The 27,471-nt window shown below is 46.4% G+C and overlaps 1 pseudogene; it reads right to left on the reverse strand.

The window, feature by feature from the left end:
* Nucleotides 1–4,516: 4,516 nt before the first annotated feature.
* LOC142259322 (hydroxyacyl-coenzyme A dehydrogenase, mitochondrial-like) lies at nucleotides 4,517–26,238 on the reverse strand (annotated as a pseudogene).
* Between the last annotated feature and the right edge of the window lie 1,233 nt (nucleotides 26,239–27,471).

Genomic DNA, 27,471 nt, shown 5'->3' on the forward strand with positions numbered 1-27,471 from the left:
AGAAATTGCAATTTTTTGCCAAAAATCTCAAAAAATTTTTTTTTTATAATAAGTACAGTTTGGAATGTTTAGTGCTATAGTGCACATTTGGTGCTGGCTTTTTGTTTTTTCTTCAGTTTCAGTAGTAGCGGGGACTCAACCTGCTCTGTTGCAGCCCCTTCCTGCGACAGTCCAGTCCCAATGTCCCGGATCCCAATAACCCGCCACCCAAACAACCTGACCTCTGGATACCTATCCACGGGTCCATGACCAGGTTAAGGTCCCAGGTCTTGTGTTAGATGACTCTGGTTGGCACAGGAGGTGCAACTATGTACAATACACAAGTTCGTGTTGATCACGCCAGTCCTGTGAAAATGGTCCATTTTTACTATATATATATATATATATATATATATATATATATATATATATAAACAAAGTCCATGTACCGGGTGTACACACTGTAAAGAATCTGGTTGCAAATTAGGTAACTTCTGCATTAATTTAAACCCTGATTGACTATGCACTTATTCACTAACCTTTTCTATATGGAAAATAACAAACTGTGAAAAACAATAAACGAAAATACCAATACCTAACAGTTCTATGGCATCGTTAAACCACTGGTATTTTTCAACATTCTTAAACTACCGGGTCCCGTAGCCACGCCTCTTTACGGCCACGTACTACCAAGCTCTAAGCACGAGACACTGCTCTCTCAAATAATCCAGCACGGTCACATATTTTTTTAAGGTTTTACTGAACTGGTTAAGAAGGATGCTGCAGAGCTGGGGTCGTAGAGCTCACTCTTTCACTGTGAGAGTGATCGCTGAGGGTTGTGGGATCTCACAACCTGGAAGTTCCTTTTGGGGGACATTAGGGACACTTTTGGCACTGCATTATATTTAAAAAATTCACTAATCTGTGACTCTTCACTGTTTTAGTAAATAATAAAAGCAGCCACAGATTTGTTATAAGCACTATTTAAGGGGAAAGTCATCAAACACATTGCACTAGAAACTGGGGGATATTACCCCTGTAACAGTGTCAGCAGCAGATCCCCCATAACAGTGTGTCATGACAACATTTTTGCTTCAATCGTTTTCCCTATTTTTCTCCTTCAAAACCTAGGTATGTCTTATGGTCCGAAAAATACGATGAGTTTAAAAAGAGAGAGAATTTTTCTTTCCCTCACCAATTCTTACTTGAGCAATTGTAGCTGATTTTTGGATAAACCCTTTGAATTATAGTACATCATGATGGCTTCTCCCATGTGACTCATCTGACAACAGGACCTGATTAATGATACAAAAAACATTTGGCAAATTCTGAAAACAAGAGAGGCTGCTCCGCTCTGGTGGTTTTCTGATTGTCGGCAAGACTTGATTTACCAGTTACACATTTCAATTATTGCGGCTTCTTCACATGTTTAACAAGATGTGATTTCTGACAATAACATTTTCCACATTCACAACATAAAAATGGTTTATTTTGTGTGATTTTTTTTCATGGTAAACAAGACCTGATTTCCTAGTAAAACATTTACCACATTCTGGGCATGAAAATGGCTTCTCCACTCTGTGACATCTTTGATGAACAACAAGGTGTGATTTCTGAATAAAACATTTCCCACACTCTGAACATGAAAATGGCTTCTCCCCTGTGTGATTTTTCTGATGTCTAACAAGGTTTGATTTCCGAATAAAACATTTCCCACACTCTGAACATGAAAATGGCTTCTCCCCTGTGTGTTTTTTCTGATGTTCAACAAGCTGAAATTTCCGAATAAAACATTTCCCACACTCTGAACATGAAAATGGCTTCTCCCCTGTGTGAGATCTTTGATGGAAAATAAGATCTGATTTCCAACTAAAACATTTCCCACATTCTGAACATGAAAATGGCTTCTCCCCTGTGTGATTTTTCTGATGTCCAACAAGGTGTGATTTCCGAATAAAACATTTCCCACACTCTGAACATGAAAATGGCTTCTCCCCTGTGTGTTTTTTCTGATGTCTAACAAGGTCTGATTTCTGAATAAAACATTTCCCACACTCTGAACATGAAAATGGCTTCTCCCCTGTGTGATTTTTCTGATGTCTAACAAGGTGTGATTTCTGAATAAAACATTTCCCACACTCTGAACATGAAAATGGCTTCTCCCCTGTGTGATTTTTCTGATGTCTAACAAGGTTTGATTTTTGAATAAAACATTTCCCACACTCTGAACATGAAAATGGCTTCTCCCCTGTGTGAGATCTTTGATGCCAAACAAAATCTGATTTCCGAATAAAACATTTCCCACACTCTGAACATGAAAATGGCTTCTCCCCTGTGTGATTTTTCTGATGTATAACAAGGTTTGATTTCCGAATAAAACATTTCCCACACTCTGAACATGAAAATGGCTTCTCCCCTGTGTGTTTTTTCTGATGTTCAACAAGCTGAAATTTCCGAATAAAACATTTCCCACACTCTGAACATGAAAATGGCTTCTCCCCTGTGTGTTTTTTCTGATGTCCAACAAGTTGTGATTTCTGAATAAAACATTTCCCACACTCTGAACATGAAAATGGCTTCTCCCCTGTGTGTTTTTTCTGATGTCTAACAAGGTCTGATTTCTGAATAAAACATTTCCCACACTCTGAACATGAAAATGGCTTCTCCCCTGTGTGAGATCTTTGATGGAAAATAAGATCTGATTTCCAACTAAAACATTTCCCACATTCTGAACATGAAAATGGCTTCTCCCCTGTGTGATTTTTCTGATGTCCAACAAGGTGTGATTTCCGAATAAAACATTTCCCACACTCTGAACATGAAAATGGCTTCTCCCCTGTGTGTTTTTTCTGATGTCTTACAAGGTCTGATTTCTGAATAAAACATTTCCCACACTCTGAACATGAAAATGGCTTCTCCCCTGTGTGAGATCTTTGATGGAAAATAAGATCTGATTTCCAACTAAAACATTTCCCACATTCTGAACATGAAAATGGCTTCTCCCCTGTGTGTTTTTTCTGATGTCTTACAAGGTCTGATTTCTGAATAAAACATTTCCCACATTTTGAACATGAAAATAGCTTCTCCCCTGTGTAAATTTTTTGATGTCTAACAAGGTGTGATTTACAAATAAAACATTTCCCACACGCTAAACATGAAAATGGTTTCTCCCTTGTAGGAGCTGTCTCATGTTCCACATCCTTTCTGTAACTTTTATTTTGATTACAATTCTGTGATAATTCGTAATTTTGGACTTGTTTGAAAAGATCAGATGATAAAGCTTTCCAATGAAGGACTGGAGGTATATCTGGGACAGCAGCATGCTCTTCATATGTATTATGTGTGATAGTTTGATCATCTGTTTTAAATTTTGAAGATATTAGATGTCCATCTGAACTCCTGATACAGTCATCGGCTATAAATAAACACAATGTTATTATTTTTTAATCATATAATTTCGAAAGTAGATTTAGTTTTTTAACCATAACATCAGAAATTAAATTAGGAAACAAATTATTCTGAATTTGTTTTCCAATTTCGAGATCTAAGAGTTACATCTTCGTTCTCTGGAATGTGCTACAGTAAATAATCTGATTGATTGTTGCAATGTGACTGTAGGATAATGAGGGACGGGGGCTCCTATACTTTCCTCATGCTAGGAGACCTTAGCTATCCCTAACCTCTGGATTACCCCTGAACGTGGAAGAAGGGGTAGGAGTAGGATGGAAATACAGATTAAGACAGACGGTAAAACCAAATTTCAGACACACCGCAAACTCACAGAAATAAACAGTGAGATACTAAGGAGAAAAGCAAGAGCAGGAAGGCAGAAATAACAAGGGTTAACACCACAACTGCTCACAGCAATAATGCACAACAACCACTAGTTTGTATCACAACACCTCACCACACTTGTATAGGTAAATTATAGCTGGCGTTAATGGAATAGTCCAGCCAGCATATACAGAAGGGGAGCGAAAGATACTGGCTCCCCTACAGCATGTAATCAAAGACATTAACAAGGAGCCCAGCAGAGAATAACTCTTGCTAGTTTTACTAAGTATGTGGTTCAACACCTGCGTCTCACTGCATTGCTCACAGACATCAGAGAAGTTAGCAGAGTGCCAGAATCTGTAATTTCCACAGATCCTGATACCGCCATGACAGTTGGCGATGCCTGCAACCGTCTGGTTGTGACATTGATCCACAACATAGACAATTTCAAAAAGGTTTTTTTTCGAAGAAGACAGATGCCAAATATTTAATGCGTTTGTCCGGGAGTGTAACATTGATGGCCTATCCTTAGGCTTTGTAACCAAAGCAGGTAGCAGGGTCTGTGCAGATAAACATTAGGTCTCCAATTCATCAAGACCGGCGATGTACAATGAAAATTGATGTCAGGGACTGGCGTAAGATTTCTGGCATAGGGAACGCCGCAGCTTGTTATGAATTAGAGAAGCGGTGGCATCACACCCTTCTTCTGGCCTAGCTCTGCCCAATTTGGCAAAGCTGGTTAAAATTGGCGTGAAACCTCCAAAAGTTGCACAATTTATTTTTTGTACATTCATTTATTATTGACTGTAGAATGGCTATGACGTATCAATGTTTGGAATCAGCGGTACAAAAGGATGTTGATGAAATAGAGAATCATGACTGTAAGGCACTAGAGTGTTAATAAGTGCTGAGAAAACCGTGCAATGTAAAACCAACAACGGTCATCGTAATCAAAGAAAACATGAGACTATAACAATATAACTCTGCAGTGCAGCCAGGCCAACCATCTGTCCTTATAAAATCCTTCTCTGGTCTTCTTTCCAAGCTTATTGAGCAATTCACTGGGGGCAAAAAAGGGGTTTTCAGGTTCCATCTGGTACCAACCATCAATGATGTATTTATGTATTTACTATTGTCAAGACCAACATAATCCAAAAGCTCAAAAGGACCCATTGGGTAACGGGCCCCCAATTTCATTGCAAAATCCATGTCTTCCTCAGATGCATGACCTCTTTCATGAAGATGCACAAATTCCATTAGGTATGGTACCAAAAGACGGTTAACAATGAAGCCTGGGTTGTGTTTACATGACACAGGCGTATTTCCCATTGCTTTACTGAAGTTTATGAGAGAGTGAGAAGTTGTTTGGCTAGTCATTGTTGTCTTTAATCAAATATTTTTTATTTTTCATTAAATATACAAAGCCAATGTCAAATTTTCAGCAATAATAAACATAACTACAAACTTTCCATTCCCAACAACCCCTCCCCCCTCAGCATACATATTACCCACATCTATATAAAAGATCTCACATTTGTGCCTTTCAGTGACATATATTGGAATGTGTAGAACCAGGTATCCCTGCTCAGAGACCAACATCTCCCAGCCCTAATATTTATCCATACTGCAACCACGGATTCCACAGTCTATCAAAAAGTGCAAGTTGTTTCCTTTTCCCATATATACTTCTCTCCATCCAAGCAATATGATTAAGATATGCGATAAATTCCCCTCTAGTCGGTGGGTCCCCCTGCATCCAATGTTTGGCAATTACTTTCCTGGCCGCATACAGCAATCTGGCTATCACTATTTTAAAAATGTTGTCTACTCTGATTTCCTCCACATAACCTAGGAGACATACCAAAGGTTGTTTGGGAAGTTTGCATCTATAAACTCCTATTTTGTTAAGAACAGTTATCCAGAAAGACGTCAACCTGGGGCACGTCCACATCATATGGAAGATGCCGGCATCGTCTCCATTGCACCTAGGGCAGTCAGAGTTACTCCTCAGTCCCATTTTACACATAATTAGTGGGGATCTATACGCCCTATTCACCACATACAGATGGGACAATCTTGCTGGTTCACTTATTGATAATTTCGGTATGTACTCCAGGACACTTTCCCACACCTCATCAGTAGAGTTGAGCGCGGTTCGTGGTTCGTGGTTCTCCAGTTCGCGGCTCGAGTGATTTTGGGGCATGTTCTAGATCGAACTAGAACTCGAGCTTTTTGCAAAAGCTCGGTAGTTCTAGAAACGTTCGAGAACGGTTCTAGCAGCCAAAAAACAGCTAAATCATAGCTTGGTTTCTGCTGTAATAGTGTAAGTCACTCTGTGAATCAAACTATTATCACATTTCAGTGTATAGTGTGCGTGAACAGCGCCTTCAGATCACTGCTGTTTCTATAATGGCGATCGCCATTTTTTTTTTTTTTTTTTCTTGTCTTCCTTCCCTAAGCGCGCGCGTCTTGTGGGGCGGGCCAGCATGTCAGCCAATCCCAGACACACACACAGCTAAGTGGACTTTGAGCCAGAGAAGCAACGGCATGTGTGATAGGATCTGCATGTCACATGTCCCTGCATTATAAAACCGGACATTTTCTTCACGGACGCCATTATCTGCCTTCTGCGTCTTTGGTGTCAGACATCACTGTCGCAGCTCCGTCTTCCTGAGTCCTATAGCCGATACAGCTGTATGCGCTGCATACACAGCGTTAGACAGCTTAGGGAGAGCACTTTATAGCAGTCCTTTTAAGGGCTCCAACCGGCAGGGTCAGAGAGCCATAGGTGACAGGTCCTGCAAACAGCAACAGCGTCTGTGTAGCCCAGGTCAGGGATTTCCTACCTGCATTTCACCATTAGGAGGGAATAGAAAGGCAGGCTTCCATTCCTCTACCCAGAGCACCACAATCCTGCCACTGTACCCTCTTGTCCTCTGCACACTCCAACTGATAACTAAGCCATTATACTAGCAAACACTCAGTGTACCTAGTGGCATCCTATACGTGGCTATTGGACTTTGCTATAGTCCCACTAGTGCAAAGACATTTGCAGAGCGCGTCTGCCTGCATTGCACACTACAACTCATTCTAACCAAGCCATTATACTAGCAAACACTCAGTGTACCTAGTGGCATCCTATACGTGGCTATTGGACTTTGCTATAGTCCCACTAGTGCAAAGACATTTGCAGAGCGCGTCTGCCTGCATTGCACACTCCAACTCATTAAAACCAAGCCATTATACTAGCAAACACTCAGTGTACCTAGTGGCATCCTATACGTGGCTATTGGACTTTGCTATAGTCCCACTAGTGCAAAGACATTTGCATAGCGCGTCTGCCGGCATTGCACACTCAAACTCATTTTAACTAAGCCATTATACTAGCAAACACTCAGTGTACCTAGTGGCATCCTATACGTGGCTATTGGACTTTGCTATGGTCCCACTAGTGCAAAGACATTAGCAGAGCACATCTGCCTGCATTGCACACTACAACTCATTCTAACCAAGCCATTATACTAGCAAACACTCAGTGTACCTAGTGGCATCCTATACGTGGCTATTGGACTTTGCTATAGTCCCACTAGTGCAAAGACATTTGCATAGCGCGTCTGCCTGCATTGCACACTCAAACTCATTTTAACTAAGCCATTATACTAGCAAACACTCAGTGTACCTAGTGGCATCCTATACGTGGCTATTGGACTTTGCTATAGTCCCACTAGTGCAAAGACATTAGCAGAGCACATCTGCCTGCATTGCACACTACAACTCATTCTAACCAAGCCATTATACTAGCAAACACTCAGTGTACCTAGTGGCATCCTATACGTGGCTATTGGACTTTGCTATAGTCCCACTAGTGCAAAGACATTTGCAGAGCGCGTCTGCCTGCATTGCACACTCCAACTCATTAAAACCAAGCCATTATACTAGCAAACACTCAGTGTACCTAGTGGCATCCTATACGTGGCTATTGGACTTTGCTATAGTCCCACTAGTGCAAAGACATTTGCATAGCGCGTCTGCCTGCATTGCACACTCAAACTCATTTTAACTAAGCCATTATACTAGCAAACACTCAGTGTACCTAGTGGCATCCTATACGTGGCTATTGGACTTTGCTATAGTCCCACTAGTGCAAAGATATTAGCAGAGCACATCTGCCTGCATTGCACACTCCAACTTTTTTAAACTAAGCAATTTTACTAGCAAACACTCAGTGTACCTAGTGGCATCCTAAACGTGGCTATTGGACTTTGCTATAGTCCCACTAGTGCAAAGACATTTGCAGAGCACGTCTGCCTGCATTGCACACTACAACTCATTGTTACTAAGCCATTATACTAGCAAACACTCAGTGTACCTAGTTGTATCCTAAACGTGGCTATTGTACTTTTGTCTATTCACAGTATTGGAACGATATTTGCAGCACGTCTGCCTGCATTGCACACTCAAACTTTTTTAAACTCAGCCATTTATAGTAGCAAACACTCAGTGTACCTAGTTGTATCCTAAACGTGGCTATTGTACTTTTGTCTATTCACAGTATTGGAACGATATTTGCAGCACGTCTGCCTGCATTGCACACTCTAACTTTTTTAAACTCAGCCATTATACTAGCAAACACTCACTGTACCTAGTTGTATCCTAAACGTGGCTATTGTACTTTTGTCAATTCACAGTATTGGAACGATATTTGCAGGACATCTGCCTGCATTGCACACTCAAACTTTTTTAAACTCAGCCATTATACTAGCAAACACTCACTGTACCTAGTTGTATCCTAAACGTGGCTATTGTACTTTTGTCTATTCACACTACTGCAAATCTATGTGCAGCACCTCTGCATGACAACCTCGTGCTCTGTTTTTAATAAGCTATAATGATAGCACAAAATACTGCCATTTTGTGGCATCATAGAACTGGCTGTTGTATTCCATTAGTGCCCCACTGGTGACAAGCTATTTCTAGCACCTCTACATCACACCCTCATGCACATTTAGCTACGCTAATGTTATAGCAAACTCATGGAATTCATTGCTGCATTTCATAATTCGGAGGGATAGAAAGTCAGGCTTCCTTTAGCTTTTCCTTCTGTTCATAGACAGCATCTCCAAGACAAATTTCCCCTCCACGTCTAAGTGTGGAGAGGCAGCTAGTGCGCATGCGTGTGCCGATGTACCCCAGCTGCAGCATAATTACAGTGTTTCGCCTAGTGAGTATGCTCAGCCTGACTGTGCCATTCCTGACGCTAAGTCTTCATTTCGGGATACAGCGCATGCTCCCACACTAAGTGTGAAAAGCCTCTTTGCACAGGTGCTTGCATTCTGTGCCGGGTCTAAGTCCTGTTTTGTGCCTAGACACCATGCTAAAGCTGATAGTCTTTTTTCAGAGACTGTATTTCATGCTACTGAGCATGCTCAGGCACTTCCTGCATCAGAGACTAGGTCCGGTAATGAACTCTTTGGCCCTGGCCCTGATGTGGGGGTCCCATATAGACCACAGGGCATCAGGTGTCCTCCCAAATGGCTTGCAGAGGCCCACACCTATGACTTGTCACCGCATTATTGATGGTCAGACGATGACTGGTGAGGTGTTTGGGTCATGGCAGCCATGAGGTCATCATTGAAGTTGCGTTTCCAAATAGGACGCTAGTTATGCCACTCATGACGTGTCACTCTGCTTTTGTCTCCAGGAGGTGCATTGTGGTTCACCCTGGTTTGGGGCGGACCCAGGTTATAAAAGGGGCTGGAGCCAACAAGGAGGTGCGCAGTCTTCTATTATGCTCCGAAAGAGCACACCTCCATGTGTTGAACCCATTGCGGCTTTAGGCCAGAGGTAGGCAGGGATAGGGTGGTGGATGCAGGCCACCACCACAGTTGGTAACGCAGAACGGTTAAGACCAGCTCCTGTCCTAACAGTCCTGCTTGTGCAGCCCAGTGGCATTAACAGGCCTGCTGCTGCTGATGCGCCTGCTGTCCACAGGTGTGGCCCCTACGCACACGGTCAGCGTACTCAATGGCCCCTGTGTTGTTAACAGGGAGTTCCTGGGCTGGGTGGGCATGTGGACCCTGTGACGCTAACAGGGCTCACAGTCTCCAGATCCGAATGGCGTCTAACTCGGTTCAGGCTACTATTAGTTTCATAGCCACACAGCTCTGTATCCTCCACCAAACCTTCAAGTTGCCAACCTCTCCTTTTCCAACTGGGAGCACGGTGGACACTGACTGCTGAAGGTGATATATACCTTTCTCTTTCTTTTCTTATTAATTTTTGTTATATAGCGGTCACAGATTATATACCACTTTATCCAAATCTGCCAGTCCCACTGTAACAGATGTTGTTTCTTCAGCAAATGTTACAGTTGTTTAACCACCAAATCCACGGACCAAAATTTTTTTCCCCTTTCCAACACACCTGTTCCCCTTTCCAACAGCATCTGTCCTTTTTCAACTCATTTTGGGATATGACCAAAAGTGCAACTGTGCAGGGACACCGTACTCAACGCCATCTCAGCACAGCAGCCATCCCTCGGTCCCTCCGATGTGGACAAGTAAAAGACCATTTCCTCCTATCCATGACAAAGTGTTGAGATTCACTCTGTGCAGCACTGGTGTTTAGTGGAAAAGTAGATCTAAGATTGCGTACCACATTCTGCAGATACTCCTGTATACGTGCGTCTATTTCTATGGCAGGAATTAGTTCGCCAAATTTTGTCTTGTACCGGGGATCTAACAGTGTGGCAACCCAGTATTCAGGATTACTTCAAATTCATACAATCCGAGGGTCATGTAGGTAGTGCAGCAAGAAGGCGCTCATGTGTCTTGTGCATCCAGGAGGACCAAGTCCTTGGTGTGTTGGTGGCAGAGAGGTGAGAATCGTGCATCCTTCCTCTGCCCTCTACCCACAACCTCGCACAACCGAAATGTGAGCAAGCTCTCACTCATCTGCTGAGTCTTCCATGCCCATCGCCAGTTCGTCCTCCATTTCTTCATGGGCTCCTGCACTTTCATCAACACTTTTTGCTGATACTATGCGCCCTTGTTAATCCCTCTCCCTCACCATGACTGCCGCATAGGTGCCGCTGACCATCTGGACCTCGTAGATCTTGTTATCCCTTCCGCATATGACTCCTCCTGTACTTCCTCCCCTTCCTCTTGTCCCAACACCTGACTCCGAATAATAATTACAGTGTGCTCCATCATGTAGATGACCAGAATTGTCACGCTGAGAATGACATTGCCAGTGCTAAACATCTTCGTCGACATTTCAAAACTGTGTAGCAGGGTGCATAGGTCCTTGATCTGACACCACTCCAGCAGCGTGATCTGCACCACCTCTGGATCAACTTATCCCAGGCTATATGTCTTACCGTATTTCAGCAGGGCTCTGCGGTGCTGCCACACACGCTGCAACATGTGCAGATTCCAATTCCTGCGTGTCGGAACATCGCATTTCCGGCGTTTAACTGCCAGACCCTAAGACTTCCGGAGTGATGAAAGTTGTTGAGCTGCTGTGTGCGCACGATGGAAGTGAGCACATAGCGAGCGTGCCCGCTGCACAAGGCCATGTAGGCCGTGATGGTGTTTTAAAAATTGCTGGAGAATTCGGATCAACACGTGAGCCATAAAAGGCACGTGTGTCACATTGCCCTGAGGATGGCCCGCAGCCAGGTTTGCATCATTGCCGCACACGGCTGTTAAGTCACCAACGGAGTCCGCTCCGTCAATTTGTACTCCGGTCGCCAGGTGACAACGTGTTCCTTTCATGAATAGTGCTGATGATGGGAGAGTAGTCGATGCCAGCGGCGCAGGTGGACGCAGGTTATGCTCACCCACTGGGCTGCATTACCTTGACAGATGCAGAATCTCTGGCTGAATGTAGCTGGTGGGTATCTCACAGATGAAATACCATCATTCAGCTACAACCAATGGGAAGACACCACACCCTTTTTTATGCCCATCCTGTCTGCAGACCACTGCCAGACATAGCTATGAACCTCTGGTTAATTTTACCCCCAGTTCAGTTTTATGATTTTGTGTGCTTGTTACCTGACTACTTTTCCTGCTTGCTGTTTATGTACCTTGTTGGCCGATACGCATTTCACCTCTGCTTGTTTTCTGATTAAGTCCTGGCCGTCCCATTCTGTTCCTGTTCCTCAATTAATGTTTTGACCCTGCCTGACTACTATTCTCTGTAATAGCGGTGTGACTCACATTTCCCATACATTTCAAAGTAAAACTTTGACCGCCTGATGGCATTGAGCTCTGCTGCCAGCATAGTAAGGAGGTGTGTGGTAGTCCTTGTGCGCAGTTGCAAGGAAGGGTGGCCTGACCACACAGGGTTTGCGCAAAGGTAGAGGACCCACACGAGGTTGAAGAGGCAGAAGCAGTGTATTAACTTCTACATACAGAACAAGGATTGAAACAACTCGTGGGGACGGCAAGACTTGTACAGCAGACCCTTCTCCATCTCTCACCATAGTTTGCCAGTGCCCAGTCAGTGACATGTAATGACCCTGTCTATGCTTACTGGTCCAAGTATCTGTGTTGAAATGCACCCTGTCGCACACAGATTTTCTCAAGGAAGTGGTGATGTTGTGTGCGACATGCCGGTGTAGCGCGGGCATGCTTTTCTTGGAGAAGCAGTGGTGATTGGGCATCTGGTACTGGGGCACAGCGACAGACATAAGGTCTGTAAAATCCTGTGTGTCCACTACGCGTAAAGGCAGCATTTCGGTAGCCAACAGCTTACAGAGGGATAGAGTCAACCACTTAGCTTTGTCATGGGTCGCAGTAAGTGGCCTTTTATTTGACCACATCTGAGGGACAGAGATCTGGCTGCTGTCTGTAGACGGTGTTGAGTAGGGTGTCCCTGGAAAAATGCAGGTTTGTGAGAAAAGTGCAGGCGGAGACATGATGTTGGCTTCATCTTGCCTTCAGATCTGTTCATCTTGTATCATTTTTAAAAAACACAGCAAGCAAGGGTTACTCCAAGCGGAGTCTCCCTTTTTTTCCAAAAATTGGGCCCCACACAGACACCTTATCAGTGGCAGCACTTGTGCCCTAGTTGCAAACAGGATGTTTTGATTTGCATCAAGCACATTCCAAATCCACAAGCATTTACTCTCCCCAGGATGACACAGGGGTAGTAAATTCCTTCTGGATCCATGACTTGTTCATTTTGATGAACGTCAGTCTGTCCACATTGTCACTGGACAGACGCGTGCGCTTATCTGTCAGCACACACCCAGCAGCACTGAAGACACGTTCAGAGACAACGCTGGCAGCTGGACACGACAAAATCTTCGAGGCGTAACTGGAGAGCTCTTGACATTTTTCTAGATTTGAAGCACAAAAGGAGCAAGGCTCCATTTGCAAAGTCATTGCATCGATGTTCATTTGGAGATACTCCTGTATCATCCTCTCCATCCGTTGACTATGTGTCAGACTTGTTGTCTCTGGTGGCCTTGCAAAGGAGGGTCTAAAAAAATTATGAAAAGATTCCATAAAATTGCTGTTACCAGCACCAGATACGGTCCTACTGGTACGGGTAGACTGTTGAAGATGACGAGGCCGTCCCATGTTTGTCAAGTTACAACTGGGAGAATCACTCCCTTCACCTGCACGGTTGTTTGGTGGAAAAGCCGAGCTAAGATCGAGTAACAGCTTCTGCTGATACTCCTGCATACGTGCGTCCCTTTCTATGGGTGGAATTATGTCACAAAATTTGGACTTGTCCCGGGGATCTAATAGTGTGGCAAGCCAGTAGTCATCATCACTTCTAATTTTGACAATACGAGGGTCATGTTGGAGGTAGTGCAACAAGAAGGCACTCATGTGTCTTGCGCAGCCATGCGCACCAAGTCCACGCTGTGTTTGTGGCATAGAGGTGCTAACCGTTCTTTCTTCCTCTGTCATCTCCCCCCAACCTCTTTCAACTGAAATTTGACCAAGGTCCCCCTCATCTGCTGAGTCTTCCATGTCCATGGACAGTTCGTCCTCCATATCTTCATGTCCTCCTGCACCTTCCTCAACATCTCACCTGCTACCATGCGCCCTTGTTGATCCCTGTCCCCCATGGTCCCATGCCTGCCGCGTTGGTGATGATGAACGTCTGGACCTTGGTGATGTTGTTGTGTCTTGCGCATATGAATCCTCCTGTAGTTCCTCCCCTTCCTGTTGTCCCACCCCCTGACTACGAATAGTGTTTAGCGTGTGCTCCAGCATGTAAATGACTGTAATCGTCATGCTGATAATGGCATTGTCAGCGCTAAACATATTCGTCGCCATGTCGAAACTGTGCAGAAGGGTGCATAGGTCCTTGATCTGAGATCACTCCATCAGGGTGATCTGCCCCACTTCTGCATCTCGTTGGCCCAGGCTATACATCATGACGTATTGCACCAGGGCTCGCCGGTGCTGCCACAGTCGCTGTAACATGTGGAGAGTTGAATTCCAGCGTGTCGCCACATCGCATTTCAGGCGATGAACCGGCAGGCCGAAAGACTTCTGGAGCGATGCAAGTCGCTCAGGTGCGGCGGTTGAACGGCGGAAGTGAGCACTGCAGACAGTTTCCGTGCCCTGGTCAGAAGGCCATCTAGGCCGGGATAGTGTGTTAAAAATTGCTGGACAACAAGGTTAAACACGTGAGCCATACAAGGCACGTGTGTCACCTTGCCCAGGCGAAGGGCCGCACCCAGGTTTGCAGCATTGTCGCACACGGCCTTACCAGGCTGCAGGTTGAGTGGAGACAACCATTTATCAAAATCAGTCTCCAGAGCTGCCCACAACTCAGTCGCTGTGTGACTCCTATTTCAAAGACATGTCAAGCTAAAGACCGCCTGATGCCGTTGCGCTCTGCTACCAGCATAGTAATGAGGGGTGCGTGATTCCTTCTGCGCAGTGAGAACGCTGGTGGCCTGACCAGGCAGGCTTGGGGCGGAGGTGGAGGACCCAGATGAGGTGGAGGATGCAGAAGCAGTGGCGGAACTTGGACAGACAGAGGATTGACACACAAGTCGTGGGGACGGCAAGACTTGTGCAGCAGACCCTTCACCATCTATCACCATAGTTACCCAGTGGCCAGTCAGCGACATGTAACGTCCCTGTCCATGCTTACTGGTCCAAGTATCGGTGGTGAAATGCACCCGTTCACACACAGAGTTTCTCAAGGAAGCGGTGATGTTGTGTGCGACATGCTGGTGTAGCGCGGGCACACCTTTCTTAGAGAAGTAGTGGCGACTAGGCATCTGGTACTGGGGCACAGCGACAGACATAAGGTCTCTAAAATCCTGTGTGTCCACTAGGCGGAAAGGCAGCATTTCTGTAGTCAACAGCTTACAGAGGGATAGAGTCAACCTCTTCGCTTTGTCATGGGTCGCAGGAAGTGGCCTTTTATTTGACCACATCTGAGGGACAGAGATCTGGCTGCTGTGTGTAGACGGTGTTGAGTCGGGTGTCCCTGGAAAAATGCAGCTTTGTGAGGAAAGTGCAGGCGGAGACATGATGTTGCCTTCATCCAAAGTTGGTGCTATCGATGTCTGAGAGAGCTGTACACACTCACTTGTTTCCCCTTCCAAACCAACTGACGACCTACCAAGCAAACTGCCTGTTGCGGTTACAGTGGTGGAAGTTGTGGGTGGAAAAACAGGTGTGACAGCTGTCCCCACAGTCCTAGAAGATGACGAGCGCGCGGATGCACTGGAAGGGGCAGGCGGTGGATGGTTCGCTCCGCTAGGCCGCATTGCAGCACGGTGAGCTTCCCATCGGGCCATATGATATTTATTCATGTGACGATTCATGGAAGAAGTTGTCAAACTGCTGAGGTTTTGACCTCTACTAAGAGAACCATGACAAATTTTACAGATCACATAATTTGGGCGATCTTTTTCTATGTCAAAAAAGGACCTGGCTAGGCAAGGCTTAGAGGCCATGCGACCTGTTGATCCACCCCGAATAATGCTCAGAGGCAGAGTGGTGGCTGAGGATGCAGTTGTAGACGTGCTACCAGTGCTCCGACTGTGTCCAGGAAGGCGCCAGGTTACTTCGACGTCGGTTGCATCCTCCTCCACCGCCTCTGTTGACCTCCTCGAGTGTCTGACTGTGGGTTGACAGTAGGTGTGATCTAGAACTTAATCATCAATTGTTGTGTTTGCACTCCCCTACCCCTCAGACCGAGTTTCTTCTTGCCCTGACCGAATATTTAAGTTGTCATCCCAATCGGGTATCTGCGTCTCATCTTCATCAGTATGTTCCTCATTGCCTATAACCACAGTTGTTGGAAAGGCAGCATTTTGGTAGCCAACAGTTTGCATATGATGAAAGTCAACCTCCAAGCCATTTCATGCCCTTCTAAAAGCATGTGAGACACAGCGAGGGGACTCCAACCACAGTCTCCCTCGTTGCCACTAACTGGGCCACACACACCCCACTTGACTGGCATCGGTTGAGCCCCCTTTTGAAAAAGAAAAAGATGCTTTGCATGAAGCACTCTCAAAAATACGCGTGCCTTTCCCGTCCCCTGGCTGACCCAGGGGAAGAAAAGTCCTCTGAGAGCCATGACTTGTTCATCTTGGTTCTTTTAGAGACACAGCGAGGGGACTCCAACCACAGTCTCCCTCGTTGCCACTAACTGGGCCACACACACCCCACTTGACTGGCATCGGTTGAGCCCCCCTTTTGACAAAGAAAAAGATGCTTTGCATGAAGCACTCTCAAAAATACGCGTGCCTTTCCCGTCCCCTGGCTGACCCAGGGGAAGAAAAGTCCTCTGAGAGCCATGACTTGTTCATTTTGGTTCTTTTAGAGACACAGCGAGGGGACTCCAACCACAGTCTCCCTCGTTGCCACTAACTGGGCCACACACACCCCACTTGACTGGCATCGGTTGACCCCCCCTTTTGACAAAGAAAAAGATGCTTTTCATGAAGCACTCTCAAAAATACGCGTGCCTTTCCCGTCCCCTGGCTGACCCAGGGGAAGAAAAGTCCTCTGAGAGCCATGACTTGTTCATCTTGGTTCTTTTAGAGACACAGCGAGGGGACTCCAACCACAGTCTCCCTCGTTGCCACTAACTGTGCCACACACACCCCACTTGACTGGCATCGGTTGAGCCCCCTTTTGAAAAAGAAAAAGATGCTTTGCATGAAGCACTCTCAAAAATACGCGTGCCTTTCCCGTCCCCTGGCTGACCCAGGGGAAGAAAAGTCCTCTGAGAGCCATGACTTGTTCATCTTGGTTCTTTTAGAGACACAGCGAGGGGACTCCAACCACAGTCTCCCTCGTTGCCACTAACTGGGCCACACACACCCCACTTGACTGGCATCGGTTGACCCCCCCTTTTGACAAAGAAAAAGATGCTTTTCATGAAGCACTCTCAAAAATACGCGTGCCTTTCCCGTCCCCTGGCTGACCCAGGGGAAGAAAAGTCCTCTGAGAGCCATGACTTGTTCATCTTGGTTCTTTTAGAGACACAGCGAGGGGACTCCAACCACAGTCTCCCTCGTTGCCACTAACTGGGCCACACACACCCCACTTGACTGGCATCGGTTGAGCCCCCTTTTGAAAAAGAAAAAGATGCTTTGCATGAAGCACTCTCAAAAATACGCGTGCCTTTCCCGTCCCCTGGCTGACCCAGGGGAAGAAAAGTCCTCTGAGAGCCATGACTTGTTCATCTTGGTTCTTTTAGAGACACAGCGAGGGGACTCCAACCACAGTCTCCCTCGTTGCCACTAACTGGGCCACACACACCCCACTTGACTGGCATCGGTTGACCCCCCCTTTTGACAAAGAAAAAGATGCTTTGCATGAAGCACTCTCAAAAATACGCGTGCCTTTCCCGTCCCCTGGCTGACCCAGGGGAAGAAAAGTCCTCTGAGAGCCATGACTTGTTCATCTTGGTTCTTTTAGAGACACAGCGAGGGGACTCCAACCACAGTCTCCCTCGTTGCCACTAACTGGGCCACACACACCCCACTTGACTGGCATCGGTTGACCCCCCCTTTTGACAAAGAAAAAGATGCTTTGCATGAAGCACTCTCAAAAATACGCGTGCCTTTCCCGTCCCCTGGCTGACCCAGGGGAAGAAAAGTCCTCTGAGAGCCATGACTTGTTCATCTTGGTTCTTTTAGAGACACAGCGAGGGGACTCCAACCACAGTCTCCCTCGTTGCCACTAACTGGGCCACACACACCCCACTTGACTGGCATCGGTTGAGCCCCCTTTTGAAAAAGAAAAAGATGCTTTGCATGAAGCACTCTCAAAAATACGCGTGCCTTTCCCGTCCCCTGGCTGACCCAGGGGAAGAAAAGTCCTCTGAGAGCCATGACTTGTTCATCTTGGTTCTTTTAGAGACACAGCGAGGGGACTCCAACCACAGTCTCCGTCGTTGCCACTAACTGGGCCACACACACCCCACTTGACTGGCATCGGTTGAGCCCCCCTTTTGACAAAGAAAAAGATGCTTTGCATGAAGCACTCTCAAAAATACGCGTGCCTTTCCCGTCCCCTGGCTGACCCAGGGGAAGAAAAGTCCTCTGAGAGCCATGACTTGTTCATCTTGGTTCTTTTAGAGACACAGCGAGGGGACTCCAACCACAGTCTCCCTCGTTGCCACTAACTGGGCCACACACACCCCACTTGACTGGCATCGGTTGACCCCCCCTTTTGACAAAGAAAAAGATGCTTTTCATGAAGCACTCTCAAAAATACGCGTGCCTTTCCCGTCCCCTGGCTGACCCAGGGGAAGAAAAGTCCTCTGAGAGCCATGACTTGTTCATCTTGGTTCTTTTAGAGACACAGCGAGGGGACTCCAACCACAGTCTCCCTCGTTGCCACTAACTGGGCCACACACACCCCACTTGACTGGCATCGGTTGAGCCCCCTTTTGAAAAAGAAAAAGATGCTTTGCATGAAGCACTCTCAAAAATACGCGTGCCTTTCCCGTCCCCTGGCTGACCCAGGGGAAGAAAAGTCCTCTGAGAGCCATGACTTGTTCATCTTGGTTCTTTTAGAGACACAGCGAGGGGACTCCAACCACAGTCTCCCTCGTTGCCACTAACTGGGCCACACACACCCCACTTGACTGGCATCGGTTGACCCCCCCTTTTGACAAAGAAAAAGATGCTTTGCATGAAGCACTCTCAAAAATACGCGTGCCTTTCCCGTCCCCTGGCTGACCCAGGGGAAGAAAAGTCCTCTGAGAGCCATGACTTGTTCATCTTGGTTCTTTTAGAGACACAGCGAGGGGACTCCAACCACAGTCTCCCTCGTTGCCACTAACTGGGCCACACACACCCCACTTGACTGGCATCGGTTGAGCCCCCTTTTGAAAAAGAAAAAGATGCTTTGCATGAAGCACTCTCAAAAATACGCGTGCCTTTCCCGTCCCCTGGCTGACCCAGGGGAAGAAAAGTCCTCTGAGAGCCATGACTTGTTCATCTTGGTTCTTTTAGAGACACAGCGAGGGGACTCCAACCACAGTCTCCCTCGTTGCCACTAACTGGGCCACACACACCCCACTTGACTGGCATCGGTTGAGCCCCCTTTTGAAAAAGAAAAAGATGCTTTGCATGAAGCACTCTCAAAAATACGCGTGCCTTTCCCGTCCCCTGGCTGACCCAGGGGAAGAAAAGTCCTCTGAGAGCCATGACTTGTTCATCTTGGTTCTTTTAGAGACACAGCGAGGGGACTCCAACCACAGTCTCCCTCGTTGCCACTAACTGGGCCACACACACCCCACTTGACTGGCATCGGTTGACCCCCCCTTTTGACAAAGAAAAAGATGCTTTGCATGAAGCACTCTCAAAAATACGCGTGCCTTTCCCGTCCCCTGGCTGACCCAGGGGAAGAAAAGTCCTCTGAGAGCCATGACTTGTTCATCTTGGTTCTTTTAGAGACACAGCGAGGGGACTCCAACCACAGTCTCCCTCGTTGCCACTAACTGGGCCACACACACCCCACTTGACTGGCATCGGTTGAGCCCCCCTTTTGACAAAGAAAAAGATGCTTTGCATGAAGCACTCTCAAAAATACGCGTGCCTTTCGCCTCCCCTGGCTGACCCAGGGGAAGAAAAGTCCTCTGAGAGCCAGGTCCACATTGTCAGTGGACAGACACGTGTGCTTATCTGCCAGCAGACCCCCAGCAGCACTGAAGACAGGTTCCGAGAGAACGCTGGCTGCAGGACACGACAAGATCCTCAAGGCGTACGTGGCGAGCTCAGGCAATTTATCCAGATTGGAAGCCTAAAATGAGCAGGGCTCAAGTTGCACAATAATGGAATCGATGTTTCTTTGCATATACTCATATATCTGTGTGTCTCCCTCTTTTTCCTTGTCCAGCTGTTTTGTTTTCACATGAGTATATGTCCTTGTCACTTTCCCATGTGTTTGTGTTATGTTGTGAGTTGTTTGTCACCTTTTGGACACCTTTCAGGGTGTTTTCTAGGTGTTTTACTGTGTTTGTGATTGCCTGCCATTGTTTCCTATGGGCTCGAGTTCGGTTCGTCGAACGTTCGACGAGCCGAACTCGAGCCAGACCCCCCGTTCGGCGAACCGCCTCGAGCCGAACCGGGACCGGTTCGCTCATCTCTACTCATCAGTGATCCCGTCTATCTCTGCCTCCCATTTAGTTTTAGTTCTTACTGGGTGGTTAAGCAAATATGTATGCAATAGATCCCTATATATAGTTGATATGATTCCTCTTGTGGGCACACTACTACACACATATTTCAATACTAAGTCTGCCTGAACCAGCAATGATTGTTTAACCCTCTGAGCCGCTACTGCATGTGCCATTCGTTTATAGTGGTAACACCCGGATGGAGATATCACAAATTCATCTTGTATTTGTGTAAACAGCTTCTAATGTCTCTGGTCTAGAATTTGCCACATATACCATATACCTTTACGTGCCCATTCCTTAATTTTGCCTATCTTATATATCTCAGAGCAGTTATCATTTTCCCACACCGGAGTGAATTCAGTTATTGCCGTAACCCCCCTCATCTGCTTGATCTTTCTCCAAATTCTGTTCGACAAATTAAGTGTAGGGTTTGTTTTCCCTTGTCTCCCAAATGATCCTTCCTCCAATCCTAACACCAATGGTCGTCGATGTAAAACATGCCCCAACAATCTAGATGCTGGATCCACCGCCACTAAATTCGCCCATCCCCTGAAATGTTGACTCTGAGCTGCCAGATAATATATTCCTGGATTGGGTAACGCTAACCCTCCCTCGTCCTTTGGTCTCTGCAACCTTTCAAGTTTGAGTCTGGCTTGTTTGTTCTTTTATATTAGAGCACGGAACATAGAATCAATCTCCTTAAAGTGACTCTGAGGGATACAGATAGGAGTATTGTGTATCACGTAGAATATCATGGGCATATTACCATTTTAATAAGGTTAATCCGTCCTATTACTGATAAATAAAGCTTATTCCAAGCAGTTATCTTACTACGCAGTTGGTTCAGCAAAGGGACTAGATTAATAGTGATGTAATTCCCAATTGGTAAGGATACCTGTATGCCCAGATATCTAAACTGGTCCACAACCCGCAATCTGTTAACCTCATCACCCTAAGTCGACCCGTCTATTCCCGCGTCCACCTGGAAAAGGTTTGATTTGGTCTAATTTATAGACAGTCCAAAGATCCTTCCGAACCGTTCGATCACCTGCATGGCATGGCTCAATGATGCCCCTGGGTCTGCGAATAATAACAGAATGTTGTCTGCATAGAGGGCTATCTTTTCTTCTAGAGGGCCATATACAAATCCCTTTATGTCTCTGTTCTGCCGTATAGCAGCCGCCAGTGGTTCCCCCGCTAGAGCAAAAAGGAGAGGCGAGAGCGGGCAACCCTGACGAGTACCCCTTTGTAAGTCCACTGTGTGTGACAACATTCCATTAATTCTCACTTTAGCCACTGGTCTAGCATATAACAGCTGTATCCAAGATGTAAAGTTAGGGCCAAATTCCATATGTCTTAGCACTTCCCATAGATACCCCCATTCCACACTGTCAAATGCCTTATGGGCATCTAACGAAGCTATCACCCTCTGTCCCGGATTGTCCACCGGTAGCTGCATGTTAAGGTATAATCTTCGTATATTTTTCGCCGTAGATCTACTAGGCATGAAACCCGACTGATCTGGGTGAATTCGAGCAGATATCACTTCGGTTAATCGATTAGAGAGTACTTTGGCCAAAATTTTAACATCAGTCGTTAAAAGTGAAATGGGCCAGTATGACTCAGGGAGTTTTGGATCCTTATCCTCTTTAAGTATTACTGTTATTATCGCCTCCCTCATAGACGCTGGCAGTGTCCCCCGCTTTCTTGCCTCCTCCAAGACATTCAACAAATTGGGTAAGAGCATTTCTTCCAGAGATTTGTACACCTCCACCGGCAATCCATCCACCCCTGGGGCTTTTTCATTTGCCATGCCATGCAAAGCTCTCTCCATCTCCTCAAGTGTAATTTGGGCCTCCAGACTGTGTCTCTCTGTCTCTGCTATTTTGGGTAATGTCATTGTATCTAAGAAAATCTCTAGGTCCTGCTGTCTTGACTCCCCTCTAGTGGAGTACAATTCCTCATAAAAGGCTGCGAACGTGTCCAAAATATCTTTCCCCTCCGTGACCAAATTTCCCGCTGTGGTGCGAATGCAGTGTACAAAGGATGGTTTTCTCTGGGCTGCCGTCACCACCGACAACAGGTGTCCCACCTTTTCTCCCTCCGCATAGACGTTCTCTCTGAAAAGCCTGTTTCCTGCTGCTTTCTTCAATAGCACTTTATTAACTTCTTCCTGAGCTGCTTTTAGCTTTTGCCTATACTCTGGTGTGGGCTGTGCTACCATCTCTGCTTCTGCTCCCTTCAAAGCCTCTAAGCAATCAATTTCCCCTTGTCTACTACGAGACTTACACTGGCAAACGTCTCTAAATAAAAGGCCTCTAAGGTATGCCTTCATGGCGTTCCAAACTACCAAAGGATCCGCACTACCTCTATTTAAGGCCCTGTCACACACACACACACACACACACACACACACACACAGATAAACCTTTGGCAGATCTGTGGTTGCAGTGAAATCATGGCCATATTGTTCCATTTGTACACAGCCACAAACCTGGCACTGATTGTCCACAATTTCACTGCAACCACAGATTTATCTGTGTGTGTGACAGGGCCTTAAGGGTAAAATATTCCAGCATCTCACTAGATATACCGTCTATGTCAATACAATTTAACCAAACCGGGTGTAACTTCCATTCTCTTGTTAGCCTCTCCCCCACTCCTCGTTTTTTAATAGATATCAGGATTGGACTATGATCCGATATTACTCTAGTCAAATATTCAACATGCGCAATCCCAGAATCCATCAGATCATTTCCCAAGGCCAGGTCTATACGTGAAAGCGTACCAAGGGTCGCGGAGTGACAGGAAAACCAGGTCACCCCCAAATTTCTTATCCTCCAATCGTCTACCAACCCCAATTCTTGGATAAAGGTACCAAACCCTGTCGCTCCATCACTTCGCGTCTCCCGTGATTTTTTGCTCCTGTCCCAATATGCATCTATGACATTATTAAAGTCACCGACCAACAAGAATGGCAAATTTCCCCATTTAGCCAAGCGCTCTCTCACCTCTCTAATTTTGGCACTAGTGTAAGGCAGCGGAACATATATAGCAGTAATGCATAGTAATTGTCCATACAACTTACAGATCACCATTACATATTGTCCCTCTGTGTCTATCCATGTCTCCACTTCTTCATATTGGGCGGATCTATGAACCAACATAGAGACACCGCTAGCATAGGTAGAGAAAGTAAAATGATATGCCTTTTGCACCCATCGTTTGTTCAGTACATTCGTCGTTTCACTTGTCAAATGCATCTCCAATAAACACATTACTGATGGTCTCTGGTCTAGCATATATTTTATCATTGCATCTCTTCTACCTCTATCTGACAGTCCCCTTACATTCCAACATAATACTTTAATCTCCTCTCCCATATTGAATCACAGGTTATCTTTGTACAGGCATTTTGCCCCTCTGTACGCTGAGTCTTTCCCTTCCCTAGCCCTCCCCTTAGAACTGCCCCAACTAAACTCCTCCACCTCCGATTTACATCTTTAACTCCCTTATGGGGAATGAGGTCTATCTGTCCTAGACTGGTCAACCTCTCTCCTCTTTTTCTCCCATACCAAACCTGTCTCATCCTAGTGAGCAGAACCCCCTAACTCACCTCCTGCCTTAACCATATTCGTTTTCATTTGCAAATTTCATATAATGTAAACAGTTAACCTGAAAATTTGAAAACTTAAATATTTATCAATCGCCGCTGAACGGCCATAAGAAAAAAGAATTATTATCGACCTCCTGTCATTGTCCAGCTTATTGTTAGTGAATTCCGCTGTCTCATCTAACACTCAGGAACAGGAGCAGGAGATCAACAATGATAACCCGGTAGAAAAAAAAAACAAAAAAAAAGGAGGTACTGTCTCTACAACAAAGATGGGCCTATGAAGTTTCCTCCTCTTCTAGTGTATGCAATTGCTTATGAATAACCAGTCTTGAATCCCAGGAAAATCACGAGATTGCAATATCGCTCGTAGCTAGCTTCTATCCTTCTCCTGTTGCTTGCGGGCTTCCTTGCATTGATGTCTATCCACTTCATGACTTCTTCCGGATCAAGAAAGAAGTGAACCTTCTCCAGTGCTACTACTCGGAGTTTTGCTGGGAAAATCATGGAGTATTTAACCTCCAGCTCTCGGACTCGTCTCTTTACCCTTGTGAATTGCATTCTTTGTTTCAGTACAGAGTAGTCAGGGTATATAGCTACTGGGTGTCCATCTATTGTCAGGGTCTCCATATCCCGTGTCTTGCGTAGAATAATATTCCGGTCTCTGTAGTTAAGAAGCTTCGCCAGCATCATACGAGGTCCCTTGCCAGGTAGCTGCGGTTGCATTGGAACCCTGTATGCCCTTTCAATAGCGTATAGCTATAATCTTCTCTTTAAGTCACATTTCTATGAAGTCAGTAGGATTTCTTCCCTCAGCTCTTTCTGGGATGCCCACCAGTCTTATATTGTTCCTCCTGGAACGGTTCTCCAAGTCGTCTGTTTTTGTGGCCATCTCAGATATCTGCTTCTGGAATTTTCTCTCTGCTTTTTGTAGTGCAACTATGTGATCCTCAGCTGTCCCCACTCTTTCTTCCACAGCACTGGTTCTCATATCAGCTTTCTTCTGATCTTTTTTGAGAGTAGCTATATCTCCCTTTATTCCCAGCACCTGCTGGGTTAAAGTTGTGAGGGCCTGTTTGCAGAAGGAGACCACCTGAAATACATCCTTAATAGTGGGGTTCTTCTGTATTTCATCTGCTGCCTGCTGCTCTCCTGAATCCTCATCCTGTTTATCTTCCCCTGATTCTCCCCTTGCTCCTTCAGCCTCCTCCGGGTCTTCCTCCTCCTCCCGTTTTCTTCCACCATCTTACCAGGCTCCCCCAGAGGTTCCTCCGATTGCCTTGCATACTGTGCCAGCTTTGCAGCCGCTTCCATGCGGCGCTGGCAGGCTACGTTTGCCTTCTCTGGCTCTTCTCTGACCTCGGTGCCATCTTGTAAGCCAGGCACTTTCCCGGCTCCCACTTCCTTCTGCCGCCGCTTGGTCATCTCGCTGATTCAGGAGCTGGAACTTCTTCTGCTGGGAGTCGGGTCCTTCCCTTGTCCTCCGATGCCACTATACCCGTCGGCCATGCGGTGGTTCCGGCGGTGTCACGGTGAGCCAGCGGGAGAGTGTCTCCTCGCGTGCGCTCACATCCCGGTCCAGGCTCCGCCCCCCAGTCATTGGTGTCTTAATGACCTCCACCAGCTTCATCATTGGATTAAAGAAATGCAGCCCTCCGAACTGATCCTGCCTAGTTGTGGAGTTGGCTATGTCAGCTATGAGGAAGTGTTGCTGGCAAATATGGTGTGTTCTGGTGCAAATTTGTCCAGTGTCTTCATCAGTGCATTTTTCACTTCCATGTTTTCTATTATGACTTCTACCACCAGATCATTGCTGTGCACCACGGCTGCTGGGTCTGTGCTTGTGCTGAAGTATCAGAGGGTTTTGCTGATGAATTGTGAATCAGCCTCAGGCTTGTCCGCAAACATCTTCTTAGTGACCATTTTCAAGCTGTCTTCAATACTTTTGGCAAACTTTTTCAAGATGTCATCAGTCTGGTCCACAAAAACAACAGTGTGTCTGTTTGCTGCAGCTACCTGCGCTATCCCGGCACCCATCAGGCCTCCTCTGATCACAGTCACGTGCTTGATAGTCAGCTTGTTCGCAGTGGCGCCGGAGGCCATACATTTTGCTATGAATTACCAGTAAGAGGAGGCCATGTCTGCTTGTACTGCTGGGAGCTGAAGGACATGCGAGTGATGTCAGCGCAGTGCGCCGTGATGATTTAGTCGCACGATTTTTTTTTCACAACTCTGTGTTGCACAAAAAATTGATTGAAAAGTGATTTCTGACAGAATTCTGGCATAATTGCTTTGAAGAATCAAGGTCTAGGTGTCAAATCTCCTTCTGTAGGTGTCTCCAATCCTTCCAGGGTAATTTTCCAGTAGTTCACATTCTCTAAAGCAGACCTGGGCAAGGGGCGGCCCGCGGGCCACATCCGGCCCGCCTACTCTCTGTGAGCGGCCCGCCCGTCTTCAGCCGGTGCAGTGGAGCCGGGCTGCAGCGTGCCGAGCAGGGAGAGATCCTGTGCAGGTCCGCACAGTAAGTGCAGGCAGCGGAACGCAGGAGTCTTTCCTTTGTTCCCTGCCGGCACTAATTGTCAGTACTGCGCTGCGTGTGTCATTTCAAAAGTTCCCGCCCGCCCTGCAGGAGAAGGAGCAGCACAGCAGACGGAATAATTCATGCTGCTGGACCTGCGATGACGTCACGCCCATGTGACTGTGTGGGAGGAGACACGGGATGCCGGGCAGAAAGCAAAGATACTGAATCCTGAAGGAGATGTGGACACATGATAACTGGTAATAAGAAAAGAGGGGACATGAGAGGGAGGGGGCTGCAGGGTGAGTGCATATGAGGGAAGATGGAGTTGCAGGGTGAGTGCATATGAGGGAAGATGGAGTTGCAGGGTGAGTGGCATATGAGGGAAGATGGAGTTGCAGGGTGAGTGCATATGAGGGAAGATGGAGTTGCAGGGTGAGTGGCATATGTGGGAAGATGGAGTTGCAGGGTGAGTGGCATATGAGGGAAGATGAAGTTGCAGGGTGAGTGGCATATGAGGGAAGATGGAGTTGCAGGGTGAGTGGCATATGAGGGAAGATGGAGTTGCAGGGTGAGTGGCATATGTGGGAAGATGGAGTTGCAGGGTGAGTGGCATATGAGGGAAGATGGAGCTGCAGGGTGAGTGGCATATGAGGGAAGATGGAGCTGCAGGGTGAGTGGCATATGAGGGAAGATGAAGTTGCAGGGTGAGTGGCATATGAGGGAAGATGGAGTTGCAGGGTGAGTGGCATATGAGGGAAGATGAAGTTGCAGGGTGAGTGGCATATGAGGGAAGATGGAGTTGCAGGGTGAGTGCATATGAGGGAAGATGGAGTTGCAGGGTGAGTGGCATATGAGGGAAGATGGAGTTGCAGGGTGAGTGGCATATGAGGGAAGATGGAGTTGCAGGGTGAGTGGCATATGAGGGAAGATGGAGTTGCAGGGTGAGTGGCATATG

The sequence above is a fragment of the Anomaloglossus baeobatrachus genome (genome assembly GCF_048569485.1).
Source record: "Anomaloglossus baeobatrachus isolate aAnoBae1 chromosome 5 unlocalized genomic scaffold, aAnoBae1.hap1 SUPER_5_unloc_7, whole genome shotgun sequence".
NCBI lineage: Eukaryota > Metazoa > Chordata > Amphibia > Anura > Aromobatidae > Anomaloglossus > Anomaloglossus baeobatrachus.